Genomic DNA, 8,774 nt, shown 5'->3' with positions numbered 1-8,774 from the left:
TCTAGTTGCCATAGCGCTGAATAGTCGCGGCGGCGCCGAACAGTTTCAACTATTGTACTGTGCAACAAAAACTCATCATCAAAAAATTCATTGATAAATTCGAGCTCATACTTCTAAGAGCAAGTACTTTCATTCATAAAACGAGCCGCCCATATGTCAATTTTCTCGACAATTCGAAAATAGTCAAAATAATACAATAAATTATTTTTTCAATATTATTTAGTATTGCATTTACGGTATGGGAGCGGAAGTGCAAGATATACATATTTTATTATTTCACTTAAGGTTCATATGTGTACATATTTGCTTACTTGCTAAAAATTGCTGATTATGTTTTAATAAAAAATTGTTTATTCTCTGGAAATTTTATGAATTGCGACATGTGCCGGAAATTGATATTTGGTTACTGTTATTGTCAATTTTATTTAAAAATTCTTCGAATTTATCAGGTACATTGGCTTTGAAATCAATGTAACTGTTTGTATATGTAACTTCTCCCCCCTTTAGATTAGAATTCTCCTGAATTCTTTTATTTAGATTTATTTTAATATATTTTAGTTTTGTTCTCCAAATGACAATTATTAATATTATTGTTAAAATTAGAAAGAAGTTACACCCGTATATGATTTTGTTATGAATTTTCAAAGTAGATATATTTTTGAAATTTATTTTATTCTCTTCATCTATTTGTTCGAATGTAAGTTTTTCTGTAAAATTCTTTATATTGTCATATTGCAATCTCATAATATTTCCTTCGAAACTTTCAATCCAATTAGAGTAATAATAATCATTAGTTATTATTGAAAAATTTTTAAATTGGATTGCGTAATTTCCGTTCAAAACAGTGTCATTTATGTTACATGTGTTGTTTACAAATAAATTGAATGCATTTTTAACTAGGACTGTTTTTTCGTCTAGTTTTATAATTTCTAATTCTTTACTTGATATTAATTTACAATTTTTCGTTATTATACCATGAGTGCTGGGTTTTAGTTGTCTGAAATGTTTATTTTCTTCAAATTTCATCATTTTATCTTTATAAGTAAAAACTTCCTCTATTTCTGCTTCTATTTTTTTTTTATTCTTATTTGGTAGTGGTAAAATGTTTCTTATTTTTATTTGTATGAATGATTTTGGAATTTTAATGCTTAATATTAAATAGGTATTATTAAAAGTTGTTATTCCTAGCTTTAAATAATTTAATTTATTGAAATCAATGTTATAATTGGTAATTTCCTGATTTGTTAGAATATTTGGGTGAACTAGACCATATTTGGCTGCGACTACATTGTCTTGGATTTGTTCTATTTTACTTTTTATTAACTGAATTTTTGTCATCTGTTGTAAGTACATATGTTGTTGATTTTCTTCGACTATGAATTTATTTATACTATTAAGTCCTTTTTCAATTTCTTTCCTATCATCTTGTACAATATTTCTTTTATTATTTCACTTAAGGTTCATATGTGTACATATTTGCTTACTTGCTAAAAATTGCTGATTATGTTTTAATAAAAAATTGTTTATTCTCTGGAAATTTTATGAATTGCGACACGTGCCGGAAATTGATATTTGGTTACTGTTATTGTCAATTTTATTTAAAAATTCTTCGAATTTATCAGGTACATTGGCTTTAAAATCAATGTAACTGTTTGTATATGTCACTCGCATGAGCATACAGTAAGTTGCAGAAAAAACAAGTAGCTTAAAAAAAAGGTCTGATTCGAACATTTTAATACTAAGAGAAAATTTGGAAACAATTATTTTATGTTAACTGAGAGTAGGCAAATAGTTAATTAGTAGATTACTTAACGTATGTAGTTCTTGAATTGATAAAAAGTGCACAAAACCTATGCATATATCTGCAAAGTTAGAAACTTACTCTGAAATCAGAGCATTTGAAGGTGCCTGTAAACATGTCAAGGTTACTGTACATACAATGCTGCGCCTATGAATGTGCGCTGCGTCTTTGAATGCGCGCTGGATTTCTTGAGAAGTTTTACCGTTTTATTTTGAGCTGTGGCTAGTGAGCATACATACACACTGCATATACATATGCGCAAATGTATATAAATTCACAAATTTACATTTGCATATGCCATCTTCCTGTGCACCTGGTAATGAAGCGATTTCTATAGAGGATTTTGATTCAGTTGAAGGGAATTCAACAAAGTTTTACAGACACCAGACAGACAGACATAAATAACATATGTATATAATTTTGGATGATTTGGAAAATTCAAATATATACAGTGGCACAGTAAAGTCTACATACCCCATTGAAAAACGAGGTTTGGAGATTTCTGTGAACATTGTAGCATTAGAATATATTCCAAACAAATCCAATCTAACAACAAACAATAAATTTTAACGAAAAAATTTTAATCCAAAAATATTTATTAACAAAAACGAACAAAATTCATTTTCCAAACACAGAAAAGTCTGCATACGGCTTTGTAGTGGAGTACACAAAATGCAGTTCTGTACTCAAACAGTGCTACCAATCACTTCAGTCGTCTTTACTAGATACCGTTAGTTAGAAAGAAGTTTAGTTCTTCGATATTAATATTGTAGCTGTGTTAATTTAACCAAAATGGGTAAAGAAATCTGTGTTAAAGTACGTGAGCTAATTGTGAAATATTATAAGGAAAAAAAATCTTTAAGAGAGATTGGAGAACTGGTCGGACATCCAAAATCAAGCATTCAAACAATTATTCGGAAATATAATCACACTAATAGTGTAGAAAACAAACCAAGAAGTGGTCGCCCACCTAAGCTGCCTCCTCGTGTTAAGCGAAAAATATTGTTAGACGTGCAAGAAAATCCAAGAATAACAGCAATAGAAATTGCTAAAACCCTGAAAAATCAGGATATTGCTTCAGTGCATCCAGAAACGGTGAGACATTTATTGAGAAGCAATGGATTCCACAACCGTGTGCCTCGAAAGAAGCCATTCATCAGCAAAATAAATATGGAGAAACGAGTCGAATTTGCTAAGAAATATATTGATGCATACGAAGATTTTTGGGCTAATGTTTTATCTAGTGACGAAAGCAAGTTCAACTTGTTTGGCTTTGATGGCAAACAAAAAGTATGGCGTCGAAATAATGAAGCATTATTGCCCAAAAACTTGCTTCCTACGGTGAAGCACGGTGGTGGCTCCATAATGGTTTGGGGCTGCATGTCAGCGGCTGGGGTAGGTAAATTAACATTTATTGATATTAATATGGATCGCATGGTATATTTGGACATTCTCAAAGATAATTTGAAGCAATCCGCGAGTAAACTGGGTCTTACGGCGGGTTGGTACTTTCAGCAAGATAACGACAAAAACATACCGCTGGTGTTGTCAAAGAATGGCTACTATATAATGTGCCCCATCAACTTCATTCCCCACCCCAGTCACCGGATTTGAACCCCATAGAGAATTTATGGGATGAATTGGATCGTCGCATTAGGAAAAGGACAATTAAAAATAAACAGGACCTCAAAAATGCTTTACTTGAAGAGTGGAATTTAATTTCAAATAATTACACAAAAGTATTGGTAAATTCCATGCAAAATAGATTAAATGCTGTTCTAGAAAGTCGTGGCGGACCCACCAATTATTAATTCCGTTGTCTTTTTATTTCCTTTTAAGTGAAACACATTCTTTTTACAAAGTATGCAGGCTTTTCTGTGTTTGGAAAATGAAGTTTGTTTGTTTTTGTTAATAAATATTTTTGGATTAAAATTTTTTTGTTAAAATTTATTGTTTGTTGTTAGATTGGATTTGTTTGGAAAACATTCTAATGCTACAATGTTCACAAAAATCTCCAAACCTCGCTTTTCAATGGGGTATGTAGACTTTACTGTGCCACTGTATGTAGGTCATATTAAATAGCTACCTAACATTATTTGCTTCTAATCACCAACAAATTCTTATCGACTGCTGCTAAATTTACATAATTCAACCCCTTACTGTTAACTTTTGTTGAAAAATGTTGCTGTGGTGTACCACGCGCGCAAAACGAGTACCCCTGAAAATTCCATACGTTCCTGTCATTGAGACTTCTCTATACATTAACGTTCTCTGTATGTAGTTAAGTAAATAGAAGTAAGAAGAACGGAAAGTATAGCTGTAGAAATAAAGTCAAAGATCGAAAGTAACGAGAAACTGGTAAAGAAGGTAGCGAAAGCCAGAAACAGTAATGTATATACTTATCGACATTTACATATGTTTTTTATATTATTTATTTACATTTCCATTATTTAAAATTATGAACAATATTCTTATTAGTTACTTAATTATCTATTACAATATTAATTAATTTTAATTTATTAAGTGCAATTTAAAATTATTTTATTCTATTAACCCATCTTCGGCCGCTACAAGAATTCGACATAATTTTTCCATTTCCTTTTTAGTCAGTGCTTATAGCACCATAATCAAGAAAAATTAAAAAAAAAAAAAAAATCTGACCATCGATGATTTATATATGGACTGGTCGAAAAATCGACCGCTGGCCAAAAACCGTCAAATATATTAAAAAAAAAATACAACATTTATGAAAAAAATGTAGCACACGAAGTCAATTTATTTCATTTTATTTCAAATACAAATATTTTTTTTGTTGTTTTATTGATAGAAAAGTCAGCTTACAAATTTTTATGATAATCATCAAAACATTTAGTATGTAAATGAATATTGCATTTTTTGCAAGTAAAAATAGTATGTTTCTTGCAAAATTTACACCGCCGAAATTTGTTTTCAATGCTTCTCATGACGGCGTGTACCCTTTCATTGATCCGAGGTAGGTTCGATGGACCTTCATCTCCATGTTCGTTTTCATACTCGTCCTCGTCCTTGTCGTAATTCAATAATTCTGTTGTGACTTTGGAACGAAAATCAATTTGTGACAGTGGTTTTATCTTTTCAATTTTTGCCATCATACAATGAAGTTTCCATGCATTGACCATTGCGTTACCAAGAGCATTTGTCCATATTGGCCACCACCATTTTTTTCCTCTCATACATATTCCATAATTTGCCACCGCATTATCATGGAGATCCACACCACCCATGCCATGATTATACTCTTGAATAACTTTTGGCTGCGGGATAGTGATAGTTTGTTTTTTCTTCCGACAATATCTTTTAGTGCTAATAATTGGATTGACTGTGGAGTTATTAATTATAACATTGACTACAGCATTATCATTCCACCGAACAGTCAATATTTCTTGCTGATGATCAAGTAGTTGGTCAACTGTTCCTCGTATTTCTTTTTTTAAATTTCTCAAAGGAGAATCGCCCATTCTATTTTCGAGTATAGTACCAGTTGCGAAAAATCGACGTTCGTTCAGAAGGCACATTAGATGGAAGATTACTTTTTTGATTCTCTTAATTTCATCTTTTCTCTTCACAATAAATTAGTAACTATTATTTGTTTTTCATTATTATTTCATCTGCACAAAAAACACGTAAAAATAGTGATAATTTAATTCTTCTACAAAAATCTGCCCTGAACCTTTTTTTCTTAAAAAATTATACTCTAGAAATTTGCTAAATTCCAAATTTAAAACTTGTGAAAACTGATCAATAAATTTACATTTAGTTTCTGAGATATTGGAGTCCGAATTTGGTGGTCGAAAAATCGACCAGCTGCCGAAAATGGGTTAAAGTAATTTGCCAGAATCTGGCTTGACACCGGCCACCTTGACAAAGCTCGCAAGGAGTAACCGTTTAGCAGATGCTCCGGCGTTAGCGTCTCGCCGTCGTTGGGGTTGTTGCTGAGTGGTGCGATCGGTCGGGAGCTCAGTACCGCTTCTATTTCGGCGAGAAGCGTTGCGGTTTCTTTGGCAGTTAACAGCGAGTTGCCTACGGCGCGACCCATCAGATGTTTGGCCGACTACGCCGTTGCTACCCACAGGCCGCCGAAGTGAGATGCCCTCGGAGGTATGAAGGCGAAGATGAATCCTCCTTTTCATTGGAGAATCTCCTGTTTCTGTGCCAGAAAGGCTTCCCGTAGCTCCATCAGCTTCCTCTCTGCTCCTACAAAGTTCGGTGCGTTGTCGCAGTACAGCAGTTAACTCAGTTACAAGTTCTAGATGAACTGCCTTTGAAGAGAAATACACGAAAATGGCAATATACATTTTCACGGGAGGGCGAACGCGAATATTTAAAATTATGTGAATGAGCTCGCAGTAATCTACCCCGCATATTGTGAAGGGCCGTTGGGCGCGTAATCGATTGGCGGGTAGATTGCCCATGATCTGACCTTACAATTTTGGCTTATAACGAAAACAATGAATGCATTCTCTTACAGTTCGACTACAGGCTTTTCGAGTATTTACCAGCCATATTTTTTCTCGCCGAAGCGTTACTAATTCCTTTGGACCGGCATGGTGATTACGAAAATGTAGGAACCGGATGTATGCCTTCACAAAGTGCGAATCTTTGCGTAATAGCAAAGGAAACTTAGCATCATAGGGGATTAGCGCGTTTAATAAACGGCCACCTACTCGATTCAGTTTAAACGATAATGCTGATCCCGAGAGTTCATGCAGAAATGGAGTTAATTTCCGCAAACTTGAGGGGAGTACGGTACTTTTCGATAATTCACTTCATTTCATCGCTAAATTCAAAATGATGAATTATTTCGACACTTTTAAGAAAACTCAATTGTAATACCTTTACCGTGGGTATTATTTCAGATTCTGCTTTTCGCTCTCGTATTTTTCGAAGCCATCTGAGTATATAAACGAAAATCCGAAGCACTATTCTGAGATGAGAACCTTTCAACTACTTCGAGAAGTGGATTTGTTGTGGCATTGATTGCGGTTAACGTAATTGCGTTCTTGTTCTTCTCGAGTGCTTCTTATTCTGGAGAGAGACTGAAGTTGACATTTTTTGGCCATATAGCAGGGTCTTCTAGGAGGAGCTGTGGACCATTAAACCATATTGATTTACCCAATTCGTCTACGTTACAGCCTCAAGATTTTGTTTTGTGGGCACATGACGCCACGACACATTCTGTGTCCACTCTTGGTTCTCGGACCCTCTATTTGCAACGAAAGTTTGCAACGACGATGGATGCGTTTTGATCCAATGCAGAACTATTTCGGAGTCTGTCCAGAAAATTTTTTGTTCTATTGGTCGACTCAACATTGGTGAAATTCTTGACCATAATTTGGCAAGAAAATGGGCTGCCGAGAGCTCTAAACGAAGAGATTTAGTCTTCAGCGAAACTACTCTAGACTTTGAAGTAAGCAGCGTGCATTTCGTACCGCTACGTACTATATAAATACGCAGCAGCCATACGCTCTTATTGAAGCGTCGGAAAAGCCATGAATTTGGCAGCTGGCACTCGACTCTGTATTTAAATACCGAGGAATGCTAATTGATGGAAGCTGCAACAAATTGGCTTTAAAGTTTTGCCGGCTAGTGTCAAGCCGCAATGGAATCGGCTCATCCCAGTCTAGCTTTTGAATCCAAAGCTCTTGTAATAAGAATTTAGCTTTGGTAACTAGCGGGGCTAATAAACCAAGAGGGTCAAAGAGGCGAGCGGAAACTGATAAAATATTACGTTAAGTTGCTCGCAGCTCCGTAAAATTATCTTCCAGAATGAAGCGAAAAATGTCATCTTTCAGCTTCCAGTGGATTCTTAGCGTTTTGGTGGAGTCAGTATCGCTGATCTACAATAATTTTTGGAGACTTCCACTTGTATGATGGTTTTCCAGTTTGCTGATTTCAGGCCGGCCGATTCTAAAATTTTATTTACTTCCTGTTGTATCTGGGTGAGTCTTTCTATACTTTCAGATCCTGTTAATAGGTCGTCGACTTAAAAGTAATTCCGAATGACTTTGGAACCGAGTGGATATTCGGCTTTATTTTTGACGCCTATCATTCCCGTCGAATTGAGTCTTTGCTCAAACAAAATTTGTATTGTCGAAAAAAAAAATTTTCTTAAATATATTTAAAATATTACGGCTGATTAAGAAACCGAAATTTCATTTAAACCCGAAAATAAACCGAAAAATTGTACTCGCAAATTATTTGGCGACAAACACGTTCCTCTATCTCGGGTCCCACTGTATCTTTAACTTCATAAGCAGTATATGTATATGTATAAGCACATATATAAGTATATATGTATATATTATATACATATATGATAAGAAGTGGATACACGTGATGCCAATAATTGAAGCCCTTGTAACCTGTGCGACGATTATTAGCAACTGTAAGAATCTCGGTCAATCACAAAGCCAATTCCTTGCTTACATTTTTCGCACTCAACACCTGTTTATCATGGACTGGTTTGTTTCCAGCTTCCACTTCGTTTTGGCAGCCACGCAGTTGCAGGCCATTCCTTTTTCCCACGATGTCCTATGTAACCGTAGATACAGTTGATGAACTGGTGAATATAAAGTACAGCTCCAACTCCTCTTCGTATAATTTTTCTTTTTTGTTTTCCAATTTTTAAATTAAATGTAATCCCTTTTTTTTTTGTGTGTATAAATATTTTACTTTATGTTATTTATTTTTTCAATAATTAGTTTTTTAGTTGATAGAGTTTTTGGTTTTGTTTTTGGGGGCTCACTGTCACAACGTTTTTCACTTCACTGCATTGGTTTATTTTATCGCTTGCTTTTTTTTATATATGTATGTATATACATATGTATATTAGAGATGTCCTTAGTAGCATGGGTTAAATTAAAAGTGGATATTTTATTGAGCGCCGGGTGAAAATTCTTTCCTTTTGGTCTAAAACTATGGCTCGTGAAATTTG

Source organism: Anastrepha ludens, chromosome X (genome assembly GCF_028408465.1).
Source record: "Anastrepha ludens isolate Willacy chromosome X, idAnaLude1.1, whole genome shotgun sequence".
In the NCBI taxonomy this organism is placed as follows: domain Eukaryota; kingdom Metazoa; phylum Arthropoda; class Insecta; order Diptera; family Tephritidae; genus Anastrepha; species Anastrepha ludens.
Note: the sequence above shows the minus strand (reverse complement) of the source record.